The 16,278-nt window shown below is 40.7% G+C and overlaps 1 protein-coding gene and 1 long non-coding RNA gene across 5 annotated transcripts in view; one reads left to right on the forward strand and one right to left on the reverse strand.

Moving 5' to 3' along the window:
* The window catches only part of LOC105665711, a 135,214-nt gene extending 131,869 nt beyond the window's left edge, over positions 1-3,345 (reverse strand). The window contains exon 1 of the long non-coding RNA XR_007223605.1: positions 3,285-3,345. This is a non-coding gene — a long non-coding RNA (uncharacterized LOC105665711). The remainder of the gene's footprint in view (positions 1-3,284) is intronic.
* LOC100647018 (paired box protein Pax-5) overlaps positions 1-16,278 on the forward strand; it is a 146,249-nt gene that overhangs the window by 47,376 nt on the left and 82,595 nt on the right. The window lies entirely within an intron of this gene.

Below are 16,278 nucleotides of genomic sequence, written 5' to 3' on the forward strand. Positions count from 1 at the left end.
ATCGTGTATTCGCAAAAATGTGATTCGATAAGACTAAGTACTCACTTACCACGAAATTTTATATGATTTTTACAGCACGGTCCTGACGATACGTTACGTACCATTACTCAAGCACAATTGACTCCTTTACAAAAACTGGTATTAAATTCAATAAATTAACCACTTGTTCTTTCATGGATTTCACGGGCGCGATCGATCGATCAAGATGCTCTTTGCTGCGTACAATAATGCAAAAGCGAGTTGTTCGACTCGGTCATAGAATTTGTAAGCGTAACAGTATCGTAGCGTAGTGAGCGAGGATACAGCGTTGTTAAACATGAGATCGCATTGGATCTCGCATGTAGCCGCGACTACACAGCGCATCGCATTAAAACGAGTCCGGAGGCGGTGGTGGTCCTCCTCCTGCGCAACCTTAAAGTTCTCTGCACAATATCCTCGAACGTCCACACGCTCGCTTCCGCATATCATTTTCACGCTGTGGCGCGCGACCGCTCGTTCTTTCTGCGCCTACGTGCTTGCCTTTTAGCAGCTCTCAACGATTTAATAATCATCGCCGAACCACTTATCCGTTCCTCGTTTGCGCGTTACTTCCTCGATTCTAATGTAGTAATTACATGATTAAATGGAAGTCTAATTGGGGCCGTGTTACAGGCTGTCTCTAACAGGAAGAATTAGATATACTCGTTGGTAGTGACTGTTTTACGGTAGGGGAAAGAATTTCTTGTTACAAGGACGAAAAAGTGTGCCGTGAAGTTCAGATGTATCGTTGCAGTTGTTAGAAGTCACGCGAAAAATAATTCACGAATGATTCATGGGTACTGTTACAGTTTCTTTAAGATGACGCTATTTTATTCATACGTTAGCGTGTAAATTAATTTGGTACCTTTACAGCCACACGTTTTTGTATTTACCTTAATCTTCTCAATAAAAAGTTCAGATTTCTGGGTAGAAATTAAAATTACGACACAAGAACTGGTATTAGATATTTCGTGTAAGGAACGAATATAGCAACGTTCCCATATCAGGATTATTTGAGCGTAAAAATTTAAACGCCAATCGCATAACCGGATTTACGTAACCCAGACTAGTAGCAGCGACAACGGAACCGGTAGGTGGATTCCAAGCTGTCGCCACTTTCTCGGAATCTTAAAATGCTCCGCGGTCGCAATTGCCTCAGCTTCCTTACCTTCTGGAACCGTCGAATTTAATGGCAGTTACTCTTCGTCGTTCGGACACTCTCGCTGATTGTGAGATTTAACTTATATTGAAAGGAGAAATATTTACTAATAACTATTACAAAAATGTGATTATTTTCTGTCAATACAATTCCCTCGTAATATACAATTCTATACTAATCTAAATATGTTTATCGTTCTTTCAACGATTATAATCTTTCACGACGTTTCTCAGGTTCAATATTAATCCTTTCTTTCGATCGAAGGAATCTCAAAGAATTTTTTGGAATAATAAATGCATAATACGTATATATTAATTCAAAAATTTAATTAGATTCAAATTCCTAGCGCAGAAAAAAAAGTAACATCACTTTGGAAAACATAATAGAGAAGAGAATTGGTGAATATCTACGTAAGAATTCGCAAAAATAAAGAAAAGAATGTCAAATATTTGTATGCATCCACGATACTTGAAGCACAAAACGAAGACACCGAGCTAGTAGATACCAAGTTACCAACGTTCACGCGAAACTTAGCTGCAGAAGAACGATCAACAGAAGTCCCCCGGAGACCAAGGACTTCCTCGAAGCTGTCGATCCGCGTCGATGGGAATTTGTCCGAGGGAACGAGGCGAGAAAGCCAGGCGGGGAAGGGAGGAGCCCGCTGGCGGTGGACTAGTACGAGGACGAACAGTAACGAGAGATATGCTATTACCCAGGTTCCTGGTACTTCGATTAATTGGCCTGTACAGTTAAAGGAGAGTCGGGAGGGGGTCCTCATCGATCGGCCGCGGCCCTCTCACGGTTAATTTATTGCCAGGCTGGACTCGGTGTCGTGTTGTCTCGGCCGCGATCACGACACCGCAAATGAAGACTTTTATGCTAAACGACCGAGCCGAGCAGGTGGAGGAGAACGTGCCGCGTGGATCCATTAATTACCGCCGGTTGGTACACGGGATCGAGCGAAGCAAAGCCGATTTCGAAGAAGACGAGGCGCGAACGAGCTGATAACACCGACGATGTTTCACGTTATACACAGTGTTTTACATTATTTTTACAAGTTTACATCGGTTTACGTAGGTTAGCGGGTTGCAGTTAGGTTTTATAGGTCGTTTAGGTAGACTTCTCTTACATGAATTACAATTTTTAAGAGTTTACTACTGTAATATTGAGATTAGCAGATTGCAAATGCCAGCTCTGTTGGTAAATGTCAGTCAGTAAAAGTAAATTGTACGATTCATTTAACTTTGCTACATACTTCCAGTCATTTGCGGATCAATGGTATTTTTCTATCGTTCAGACGATTTATTTCGTTTGACGAGAATATGAAAGGATTGTTAATTATGCTGTATCATCATCGTCATTAAGGTTGATCGTTTACTTTCCGCAGATTTAAATCACGTATCGAACTGTGTGATTCTCGAAAGAGTTTAATCAGACACTTTGCTACTAGAATTAAGAAATTTTTTAAAATAAATTCAACGAACTTGGTTTCTCAGCGAACCAAGGATGAATATCTTCTTTTTGTTTGTTTGAAATATACAAATTCAAAGACTGTAACAATAATAAGTAGACTCCTCTTGGTTTTTCACTACGTTAGGATTGTAACATAATATCAAAATTAGTAGGTGTTGAATATGTTTCTCTGATAATTGTCATAGCGAACCACTCGCATCGGTCGATTTTTCAATTAGCACGTGTCCTTTCGGCTTCATTAGCGCGCTTTCACTTCCTGCTGCGGCTCGTAAAACTATCTCCGCGACTAATCGATTCGCGTTTTAGATTAATGCAACCTCGATAACAGTTTCTGCCTGCAGGCATCGCGACCAACGTATAAATCCAAATTCATCGACGTTAATATTATCGTGTACTATTATGTAATCGATAGTCTTATTCGGGAAGAAACGAAAAGGATTTTTAATTATAATAGCGAAAAACCAATGAAAAATCAAAAAATTTCAAGTCTTCTTCGGAGCAAGAAAGATTGCGAAAGATAAATAAAAGGTTATCGATCATAAATATGTTAATGACCAACGATTAATAATATATACGTAGATGTATAATGTATATTATGTTCGTCAGAACAATAAAGAATAATTATTTCTCCGACCTTGAAACTGCGAACCAGTGATTGATGTATCTTCTTTCCGAGGATTATCCGGCTTCCTAAAAAAAGAACATATAATATTTCTTTCAGACCATTGGAAAATAATAATCATTTTATAATTTTATTAATACATAGTAATAAGTATAATTTTATTAGTACATATTAATACATAGTACATTCGTCATTTTCTTAAAAACTATACAATTTTGTATCATTGGTCCAAAATTATTCAATTTTTCCTGTATCTAATATATCAAACCTTTCGACTCAAACGCAACATTTATCGATTGATGCAATCGAAGAAAGAAGATAGAAAAGAAGAAGAAGAGAAAGAGAGAGAGAGAGAGTTACGAAATTCAGCGAGCGTCAGTCACGTTCGACAAAAGGATGCAGCTGACTCGGTCGTTTATTCAAGCAGACGCGCGTAGATCTGTCGGAGCCAACGTTTATACGATGTCGTGACATAAGATTCAACCGTGAGTGACTTGGTGGAGGCGTGAACGGGGTGTTGATTGAGCGGTAAGATCAGTGGAGCGCGAATTCATCCAACCTCTTTCCCCAGAAGGCAACGGCCATCTAAAATAAACCGTTTATGCTAATACACGGACGGCGGATAAATCGTTTGCAACGCGGCCTCGTCGACTGCTTGAAATTGCAGATAATTTCGACGCGGCTACCGGCTGGCCAGTGCCATGATCGAGTGATCGAGCGCAACGATGCGTGCCACGGGTAAACCGTGAGCCGATATTCGCTCGCTCGTTTCGTTAATTGACGTTCACGGAGCCTTGGTTAGAGAGCAAGATCGGTTTCGCCGTTCAGGAATAACGACACTCTTATTCGTTGCTACTGGAATTGTTACGATTCATATTTTTGATCGTTTAAATCGTCGCTTCCTTTATTATCTTTTATTATCTAAGGATGCTGTTAGTGGTATCTAGTACTGAGAACGTTTTTACGATTTCAACGAGGAAACATCCGTACTACGTGTCTGAAATGTAAATCATCACTAAGTCATACCACGTGTTTGAGAGATCGAGGTGCTAATTTACGTCGAGTAATAAAATCGATTCGTATTGATTGCACTCGTAAAAGTTGAATTACAAGTGAAACAATCGGGATCTAGAATGGTTACGATATTTCCTTGACCTCACCCGATCGATCTCAGGCAGCCCATATCGGCCGGACACTCGGGAAATTACAAGTAACGCGATATATCCGCACTTCGAGAAGGCTGTTGGGAAATAAACCTTTTCCTCGTGGAACACACAGCATGATAAAATATCGTCGAAACTTTCTAAAATGTCGTTCTCGATTTTATTCACTGGATCGTGTATCTTATCTTTCCTAACTATCGAGAGATAAGGAAACTACGACAAACTGTTGCGAATTGATTAGCTTTATAAATGAAATCGATGCCTTTTCGTGCAAAATCTAACGTTTATTTATGCTTCATGGAATATTAATTTAATCGCTGAAATAATATTTTTTATTTTGTAGAATATTAGAAATTGTTATTACATAGGCAATTATTTGAGTTTAAAACGGTATATTAGCAACAAGTAAATGTAAAAGCAGCGAATTAATTTACACGCGTGATATTTGAGTTGAGAAAATTAGTACGCTCGTTTCTAGGAAAATTTCAAGGTACAATGGCAGATACGAAGTGGAATGGCGATGAAAGTTGCAACTTGTAGCTTGATCTATGTTTCATTGCAACCTATATTACGTTAACTTTCGAGCTTTTGTGCTAATATGTTGACTCACTGTAGGGTAAACCAGCGTGTGTTTCACCCGGAGCACCGTGCAACATTATGGAGAAGGTCACCAGAACGGTATACCATGCTCCTCCCGCGGTAATCCTATTATCCTCGACAATGGATTGCGCAATGCGAATAGAAACGTCGAGCCATTTCCATAACTCGGCGACCGAGCTCGGGCGGTCATATACACCTTTCTCCGCAAGGACAGTCGAAACCATATCTACACTTGTTCTAATAATATCTTGTCTTCACGTAAAATAAATACATCTTCATAACTCTACAAGTAGATCAAGAAAACAAGGAAACTGTAGCGGACTCCCTGGCTGACTGGAATCGTGAAATTGCCACTCTTACGTATTATTAAAAATGAAGAATGTTTACCGCATAGATAAACATAAGTACGATGATGAAAGAAATTATACGATACCGCTTACAGTGAAAATGATCATCTCGAAGCCCTGAATTGAAATACAATCACCGATATCGATGCACTTCTACATGCTGCAAGGTATAAAATATTAATAAAATAAAATTAATAAATATAAATTATTATATTATGTATGAGCATGTGTATTCGTGTGTAAAAATTCATAGAAGATTATATCTCAAAATTAAGTTCATTTATCCACACGTATTGTATTTATAATATGATATTCTACTCAGCATTGCTATCTTCTTACGCTTGCATGAAACAATTTATGAAAGTGTACTTATACTCAACGGATTAATACCGATCCACGCCCATCGTCTATAGCGGCAGAAGACTCACGTGCGAAGACAAAGTCCGAAGACGAGGTTCCATCACGCGAACCGTCTGACCCCGACGGGCCATTTCTACTGCAACGTATTTCCTCGTATAGCCGCTCTCGAGCAACGGGCCTCGCGGTATATACGAGGGGTCATATCGCGTTACTCGTAATTCCGCCGGCGTGTCCGTCGTCGAGTAGCTCAAGCTATACCAAAGGAAAGCGTGCTGTAGCTCTTACGATGTGAAGGTAGGGTGTGGGGTAAGGGGATCGCGTAGGTAGCATTAGTCGTTCGATCGAGTTGCTCTTGTTGCTGGTAATGCCGCTCGGATAGCGGAATGCGCGAATTCTTTGGAAAGCAACAGGCTGCCGTGGCGCTGGCTTCAGGTGCTACACAGCGAACAACACGATCGACCAGATGGCGAAGACGAAGGTGAGGGAACTGTAGGCGTCCTTGCCTCTGGGGACAGGAACGCGCAGACCCTCCGGAACTAGCGACTGACCTCTTAAACGCCACCTCGAGCACGCCTCTATAGCCCTGATCCTTCCGAGCAGATAGGAGAAATTTTATATCCATCGTTGCCTCCGGTCACCGAGCTTGCCAGGGATGCGCCGTCTCGTGGGTGGTCTCGCCACTTTCATTCCGATTTGAGGCAGCCTTTCGATAAATCTTTTGTAGTTTCTGATTGTTTTTTAATGGCTATGAATCGGTGTGGTTCAGGTTTATCGAAAACTACGTTTAGGGATGACGATGAAACTTTTTTAGTTCCCGTTTCTGGTCATCGTGTCAGTTTTGTAAAAATTGAAAATTTATGAATTTTCAAGATTAAAAGTACCATGAAGTTTTTACTAAAATACCAGCTACATCGAGTTAGCGCATATCAAGTTGTGGAAATTTCCTAATCTCAAAACTAACCCATTGACTTGATTTCGCATAAAAGGGATGAATCGACGAAATTTCTAATCCTCAAAACTTGATACAAATGGAACCATTTTACTGAAAGTAGTTGCCACAATTTCAATTTTACTGCAACACCGTAAAGTTCAAGAATTCGTGAAAATTCCCCAACCTTAGAAATAATCCACTATCTCCAAGCTTGGAAATCCGATTTAAACAATATCGTTGTAATTTTATCAAAATTATCTAATGCCAAATACAAATATTCTCGTGTAAAATCATTGAGCCTAGAACCTTTCTAATTACCCGGAAGCATCGAGGAATTTCAACGAAAGTGACGTACGAGGCTCATGTCCGACCAAAGAACGGGTCCAACGGGTCGCAGGTGCATCAACCGCTGAGAAGATCGAAAGGGAGAGTGCTGCCGGTGAGGCCAGGTCATGGTTGGGCCCGGGAGCTACAATTGAGCGTTTTAGTGGGCCTGGTCCGCTTCGAACCGGGTATAATTTGCCTGGCTATGAGGTTCCTCTTCTCCTCCTTCTTATCGATTCAACAACGGCTAGCCGCGAAAGACGCACGATGAAGAAAGCAGATAATTGCCAAGATCGGATCTAATTAGCATGGCAGGCGAGTCTCTGGCTTGTGATGACGATACAATTTCGAGCCGTGCTACGGGGGATTTGTTGAAATTACACGTGCGCACGACTAATAATGCCCCATGGCCTGCAGAGCGGGCATAACAATGCACGGAGGAGCGACTTAATAGCCGATGTTGCAAGCTCGATATTATTTCTTCTACCTTGTGCCAATGGAGGCCATGCTATACGTCTCGGAAGCGGCTTCTTTCTGAACTGATGGCTTCCCGATTTTCATCGAGGAAGTTTCACGGAAAGAAAACTGATCCTTTTTATCTCTTCTGTCTCTTGAGCCGAGATTGGATCGAATATGTCGAAGAATAAATTCGAATCTGACTAGAACATCTCGCGAATACTTCACTGTGATTACTATTGTAAACGGTATGTTGAATCGTTTTTAGCTTTTCTTTGTTTCAGTGGCATAGAAAAAGTATAGTGCGAATTTCAATATACAAAGGAAAATTTGATAGATTATTTGCGATGTTCGATCTCTCGCCTTATGATTCTTTCTATGGGTATTTACGTCAACCTTAACAATTCTATATTTCTTACCGTCTTAATATTATGTCTGAAGAAATTATACACAGTAATTCGCCACCGTATAATTCGAAATTAAAGACAGAGTCAAAAGTGATCGTCTGTGTTATAGTTGATTCTGGATAATACAGACCGTCACATTCAATGAGAAATTCAATGAAGAATCAAAAACTGACTGTTCTATCGTCTGATCTTTAAGTAGATTCAGTTCTAAGTAAGATAGATCTTTACAGTTATCTAAGAAAATGTGAATGACACTTTCGTGTATAGCTGAACCTCGATTTATACGCTGAAATTTCCTGCAAATACCTCAATCTTTCACAGCTATAATAAGAAACAAATATCGTAATGGCTACGCATTGAGCTTGATCCCACTACAACTAACGTATTAACTCCGTTTTTATAAAACTAAAGCATTGAAAACTGGCTTAAAAGGAACGCAATGTTAAAGACACGGTCGAAGAGGAAAACAAAGATCCCATCGATCTAACGACAGAGCCCGGTGGGTCCAATACAGTCATTAGCCCGAGGCGAACGGCCTAATGACGATGATGCGCGCAGCTGCACTCTGACTGGCCCCCACGTACAGATCGCGGGCACACGCTCGAGCCGCGAACACGCGCGAACACGCCGCTGCCATGATTTTATTATCGATGCTATTGAATACCGCCTCTCAACCGACCGTATATACATGCTCGAAGCTCCGACGAACCTTCTTCCGGGCTTTAAGGCCTGCTGCCGCGCCTTTATGTAGCGGATGCGGCTCGTTCCCGTTTCTCCCTGCTCAGAGAGAGTCCAGTTGCTGCTCCGTTGCCTGAGTGAACGTTGCCTCGTGTATATACCTACACTACCACTCATAAATATACATAAGTCATATAAGCGGACAGTTTGGTCTATTTGTATTAACAATACGTGAATGATATTGAAATGTATGAATTCATAGGAAACTAGCGATCAAAAGCAACGATTATTACCTTCTTGCAAAATCGATAGATGTATAATATGCGATATGAAAATTGTTTATTTAAAATTGTATCGATGATGCATTACAATTAAATACTTCGAAGCGTTAAACGAGATTAAATATCGTCGCCTTGGTTAATCGTATAAAATTAATCGTATAAACCACTTTACAACCACTGCAAAACATATGTATCCTTTCTTTTGATTTAATCCCAAATGACAATAAAACGTTTAACGCTTTATGAATTTTCACAATAAAAGACGGTAGCTTTTCAGTCGTTGAATAACAAGACTAATTCATAATACTTGACATATACGAATATCAGTATCTTTGTTGCGCGTAAACTTTAAAGAGTAAATTCTATCGTGTTACGACAGTTTTCATAAAGAATAAATTCATTCTGGTCGTCTCTCTACCCTCTGCAATTTTTTAGACTAAACATTTTATCAAATCTAAGCAAACATCCACACGTACTTACTTTCCAGCGGTAGCATATACTCTGAGAGCGGCTGGAGATATACAATCTGTGGCCCTTATCGCGCGACCGAACTGAAATTCCACCGACCGATCTCTGATCCTACCTACCTGTCGACGATCGGCCAGACGATCGAATCGTCTGCACGATAAACGCGCGATCCGCTTAGAAGATGTTCGATACTCCGCCCTCGGCACACGCACAGGCTAACGTATTCCATCGTGCCGCTTCCGAGCTTGTTATCTCGTGATCATTGCCTCGGACTCGCCTAACGCCTGATAAGCGGGGAGGTTGTTTCTAACGGGACTGTTAATTACTATTTGTCCGACGACGCTATGGTGAAAAGGGTTCTGACATTTGCAGAGACGGTGCCTTTGGTGCCGTTATGAGTGCAATCCAGTTTGGTTTTGTTGCTCGACAATGACATTCATTTGAGAAGAGGTTCCAGGATGATACATAGTATCTGGTGTCTTTGATACGAGTCTACATTTCGATTTTATTGTATGCGAGAGTTTGAGAAAATGCAAGATTTAAGAAACTTTCAGATTTAAGAAAGGCACGGAAGGAATTTTAAATACTCGACATTCTAAGAGTTGAATTTTTAATTTCTAGAAAGTTGGACGCTTCTAATTAGGAAAAATAACAATTTCTATTTTTTACCTTTCTATTTCTTTACTTTTCTCGGAATTGCTCAAATTTTGACTTTCCCTCTTTCCTAAATTCTTTTTCCTCATTTCCCCAGAAATTTTCCAAATTTCTATTTTCTTGCTTTCCAAGTTTCCTGCGCTTTCTCTCTTGTCACATTCCAGAACATTCTAGTGTCTCAATTTATAGCTTCCTATAAACATCCTCTTTGTTCTGTTTAATTAGCAATTAAACCCGCCAACTGATAACTAGTGTAGGACGTTAGAAACGAAGAGAAGTATACAGCACTGAGTGGAACGCGGTTAACGGCGAGCTTTCGAAGTCGCCACTGGCCCGATATATCATGTAAATAAGCTGTTCGAGCGGTTATTAGCGTCGTTCCGTGCGGACCGAGGAGAGAACTCCGGTTGGCAGTAATGAAATGCCGCGTCGGCAGTGAAAATCGAGAAAACGGCCAGGTAAGATTCGCCTAACGAGCTGACAATCCAGAATTTCTCGCGCGACCCATAATCCTGTTCAGCTATTTAAGGACATTGGCCGTTTACGGTGTTCCATGATTTTAATTCAACTCGGCCTGGATAGTTAAGGGACTCGTTTCGCGCGTTTTCGGTTTGATTCTGTGAGAAACTTGTCCGCAGTTTAAGTTTCCCACTCAATCGAACTCTGTTGCTAGTGGGATACTTTCTGCCTACGGGAGAGTCGTGTATTATATCCCAATATTTATCAAATTTCACATAACAATAGGGTTTCGAACGATTCCTATTTCTGATTTTCTATAATCTATAAGCAAAATGATTTCTTGAAGTTGGGACGAAGAAAAGAATTAAACTATTTGGTTATGTTTCTATGGATTATATTTTACTTGAAAGAAAGTGAGAATGTATCGTTTAACGAAATTTCAATGTGTCACAAGGAATCTTTCAATCCAAATCTCTACAAAGTGATATCAATCGAATCAAACCGATTTATCCTCTACGTTCGTCGAGGTTGCCATTTATACGAAGAAAATTCATTAAATGATAGCTTTTAGTAGATTCTTCCTTCACCACAATGTCTCTTCGTTCTTTAACATGTCTCGAACAAAAATTCCACCCAAGATTACCTCCACAGTGACGTAATAACCGAACTAAAGCAATCTATCGATTCTTTCTAGCCACCAAGTCCCTCTTAATAAAAGACTCTCTTCGTCCGCGGTATCTCCGTAGAAATCGCACGATATAACCGTCGGAGCAATCGAGTGCATCATTACTGGTCGGATGATGAAGCTAACAAAGTAGATGAATTTACGAGCGGGCAATTTCTCTCCGGATGGAACGGTACCAAGCTGCCTCGAGGACGTTTGAGTGTCTCTTGCATCCTTGGCGTCGTTTCCTATCGTGTTTTGAGGAAGTCGTGCAAGCGGCTCGCGAACACCGAGATAAGAAGAGGAAGGAGGCGAAGACCGGCCCAAGTTTTGCCATGGGTCTTAAGGACAACGGTTCCAAGAAGTGCAAGAGAACTGTAATCGTTTGCCCCGGCGGCCGTTGCAGCCAGTATACGAATCACTGTCGGCAGAAAAGTAGCAGCCCACGGGCTCGGCAATTTCCGTAAATACACAGTGAAAACAGCATCGTCCGAAAGGGGGAGAGGCCTCTCTCGCGGACAGGCGCAAGAAGACAAGAGAAGAAACAGCTTCAGGAAATGGTTCTAATAGTTTCTTTCCTCTCTCCTCATTCGCAAGGGCAAACGAAGTTGACCGAGTCTCGTGATCGAAAATCGACACTTGGATATCGGACGTTGATCGCGATTCCAAGGGTTTAAACGATCGTTCCGGTCTGCAACGCCGTGGGATAATCGTAATGTCGTCACTAGAACGATGTTGTTCGGTAATCGTTGACGGAACCAGGATTTAACCTTTTGCCACGACTCGTGATCGATCGTGTGTCAAGGATTAGGGAGAGTTTGATCGGTTCTTTATTTGGTTTTTAACTTGTTAAACCGGCACCTGGTCGGTTGATTCGTCGATCGAATTGTCGATCTCTTAAATATCGTAATGTCTTCGTTTCTTGTCGGTTTTGTTAATACTGAAAAGTTCACGTCAATAACGGAATAAAAGTAGTTTGTCATAGCGCCACAAATATCTTGATATAAATAAATTCTATAAATCTCATAAATTTCTATAAATTTCAGAAAACTGTACAATTTAAACGAATAAATACTGACGAGAAAGATAGTAAACGAATTCTTGGAATTCTCTTAGCTACGATGTTTAAAGAAAAACAGAATTGGGTAATGTGAGTTAAATGAAAAAGGAACTGTAACTAAAAAGACCGCGAAACAGACTATTAAATCGTTACGCAGATATTATATCCGAGGGACGTTTTTCGAGAGAGCTCGGTCACGTTCGTCACGGAAGTCAGCTTCCGTCTCATTGGGCGGGCCAGCTTGTTGCACTTCGCCGGCGACAAGTTCCCCGGTCGCGAGCGTGCACCGAGGACGGTCGACGTGTATACGTATCGATAATTTATTCGGAATGGGATGCAAGGCGAGCTGCGCAAAGTCGTGCAGCCTACCGATCGCCGACCGTATGACTTTTCTGGCCGCCGCAGCGCTCCGCGAACCGAGAAATCGTTTCTCGGATCAGCACCGCTATAAGAGGTGAGGCGACGAGTCACCTGGACGCGTGGACGCTTCTCCGCGATTCCAACTTGCGACTTCTCAATGAAAGAAGCTGCTCGATTCCGTGGAAACGAACGTTCGATCCCGTGCGCTACTTCGTGGAAACGCGAACGTCTCTATCTGAAATTGCCAGTCGCTGCGCGCACTTATGCGAACCGTGAGATTTACGAGCGACGATCACGGCAAATTGGATCCTACTCCCTGTTCGGTTGCTTCCCTGGATGGTGGAACGTTTGATACGACGCAATATATGCGCTGTCGTCAGTAATTCTAATCGCAGCTGTGACGATTGGACATGGGATGACATTTTGAGCGAAGTCGAGGGACAAAGTGTCGAGAGAGATTGGAATTTTTAGCGTGATATGGTAAAATTGATATCTTAATGAGCATTTTAATTAATTGAGAAATGTTGAATTTTAAGCGTCCAACCTTTTAATCGCCTCAGGCGAGTACTCGATAATTTGGAAGTAGAAAAATTGCGAATGCATTTGTATAATCATCATACCGATAGTGAGGCTAACAGTTGGAATTTCAAGAAAAACAGGATATATTTGTAAGGAAATTCGATTTGAACCCTAATTTCAAGCTGAATATTGAGCCACGTGGAAGTCAAGATAATTCATTTCATCGACGACAGCCATTTGCTTTCTATAACAACTTGAGCACTATATCTTAGTGGTAAAATTAAGAATGTAATTTAATGCAATTTTCAATTACGTACAACGTTTCAATATTATTTCACCGATACGATCTCGCAGCATCGAGCACAGCTAATGCTCATTTAAATAAAAATTATCTTCAAATGTATACGTGTAACTACAAAAACTCGTCTGAAAATGTAGAGCATAATTATTAAATTATTCGATCAGGCAGCCGGAAAATAAAGAATAAAGTCTAACGAAGGAATCGAAAGCTATCGATCATTCGATGAATACGAGCAACGAGACCACTGAAGGAAAAATTAATCGTCGCATTAAGGTTGCTTGGCTACCGACGGTGAACGCTTAATGGCAACACCTCTCGGGTATATCCATGAAATAGCGTGGTGCGCAGAGAGACGACCATTAGCCAGGATCGTTGTCGTTACGTTGTTACGCGCTGAATTCATCCGCTTTTTGCCCGCGATTGGGCGGGATCGCGAGGCGCGAGCGGCGATCCGTGCGAGCCTGAATCCGACTAGCTTGTCCAATCTAGCGGAGCAGGGAACGACTAATGATGAAGGATACCGCTTTCAGTTGCGTGGAAAAACGACCAATCGGATAGAAGAACCTGGCAAAAACCATCTGAAATTACTCCTCGAGAGACCCTTGTTCTCGTCGCAGCTGGTTCGGTGAAGTATATTCTCGATGCTTGATTGTGAAGCGAAATATTATATTTAATGACTAATCTTGAAGTCCGTTTCCTTTCTAAATTCACACTCGATTAAATATCGATAGGAAAGTTATTTATTAAATTACACCATAATGAAGATACGATGAAATAGTTTATTAAAGGAATGATAAAATTCCTTAATGCATCTGCGTGCATCTGCTGTGGAATGTCGCGAAAGGATATTCTTCAATTGATCGATAATTCCATTCGACAAACATGGATAAGATCTTTGTTGCTTCAATTTATTCGATATTTTAACGAGATCTATTCTGTATTCATTGTATCTTTTATCCGTTTTCGATATCTAATTTTTCTATATTTTCACTGTATTATTCTACAGTTACTTGTACTTGTAGTTAATTGTATAATTTGTGGTATGATCATTGTAACGACCTCTACCAATGTAACGTTAACCCATTAATTGTCAATTTTGTATCCAGATTGTTATATAGTTCCATAGATTATAATTGGGCTACAAATCATCACGATCGATGAATAATGAATTTCGAGATATTTCGCGTCTTGAAAAGGAAAATTCTCCTTCAGGGTTAAATTATGTAAGGAAATTTATTCTGATCCGCAAGTGTGGATCATAACAGGTGCAGATTGAAGTAGACGAAAATGAGCTATGCAACCGTCGATATTGAACGTCAAACAACACATGTAAAGTCTAACAGTTTTCTAAGCAATTTCCGTAGGCGCCGTAGTAGAGAAACCCAGTTGCACCAGACAGACAGACACGATAATGTACGAGGCATTTTTCGAATCGAATTTCACGCCATTTAATGCCACGAGCACATTAGCATAGCGGCAGCTCGTTGACTGCTTCTATTTTTATCCTTTTTTTTCTTTCTTCTTCTACTCTGAAACGCCCAGCGAGATCTCGTGCACCGGCTTCGAGACAACGATGGTGTCTTAGGCGTTGACTTCACACGATTAGCATTGTCATTAGCATAAATAGTTTATGGGATCAAAGTGTGAGCACAGTCGGAGAAAGGGCAGCCAGAATCGGCCCAGTTCATTCAAGGCTCGCCAAATCGAACTCGATACACGCTTCGATTCCGTACGTGTTACGATTCCTCTACTTTGCATTTAATCTACATTGGATTACTCGACGCGTGATATACGCATTCTGGCTGCTCGAAGGACGCAACGGATGTCTTTGTCGTTCAATTGCCAGTTTTCGCATAGTAACGTCGCCGTGTAGCCTTGTTACACAATTAAGATCGTTTTCAAACAATTATTTCTCGCATAGGAATGCTAGATACACAGCTTCTGTTGAAATGAATGCTAGGAATACGAATTGTTTAGGAATAAGACATTTAGGAATAGATTTTCCCTCTTCTTGTTTTCAAGTGGAAATAAATTCATTTCTAATGTATTCAAGTTAATACTTTGGTTTGTTACGGCACAATGATATTGTAGTGAATTATACTAAAATTATATTAAAAGAGGCAAATGCTATATACAGATATGTAACACTACTGCTCTGGAAGTGATAGAGATCGGAAAACGTGTTTTTCAAGTTGTCACAATAACAAAGTTCTTCAGGGTTTTCATACGATTATATGAAAATGATAATACTGTTGATTAAGAATACAGAGTCTAATTATGATGTTCCAATACAATTCATCGTATATATTTTAAAATATTAATCTTCTTTAGTTTCATTGCCTTTGAACGAGGGTGCAATATAATTATTATTAATTAAATATAAAAGAATTTCTACTAATCGTACATATTCTTATGAACAAAACTGAAGAATCGTGTACTTTGGTATTTTTAATTTCCCACAGGTGTGTTGTATATAGAATCGTAACTGATCGATGAATGGAAAAATGAAAAATACAGTGGCCCACGAAGAAAGTGTTAAAAGCAAAAGTCAAGAATTAAATAATTTAGGCGTGAATAATACCGCCAGACGTAGTCGAACGATTAAACAATTCTGAAGGAAAAATGAGGCACTTTCGATGATCGCACGACCCACTGCGAGCAAAACGAGCCGCCATTCGAGGGGAACAATGGGGGCCGCGGGAGCGAGCGCAAGGACGATCCCACGTCGTCGTCATCCCGTGTTTCCCCGACGTCACTATACGAGCAACGCGTGTTACGGCCACGTACCGATCTCATTATGCCATTTCTCCCCCGAACAGGGCTTATCTTTGAAGCTCAATCGCGCAAGAGGGAAAAGCATCGAATGCGCGGTTAACGCGTTCTGTTAAAATATATCCCTCGTCTATACCTTTCCTCTTTTTTTTCCTCAAAAAAATCTTTATTTTGGGTAGTAATTTAATACGAAAATTATCGT

The sequence above is a fragment of the Bombus terrestris genome, chromosome 4 (assembly GCF_910591885.1).
Source record: "Bombus terrestris chromosome 4, iyBomTerr1.2, whole genome shotgun sequence".
NCBI lineage: Eukaryota > Metazoa > Arthropoda > Insecta > Hymenoptera > Apidae > Bombus > Bombus terrestris.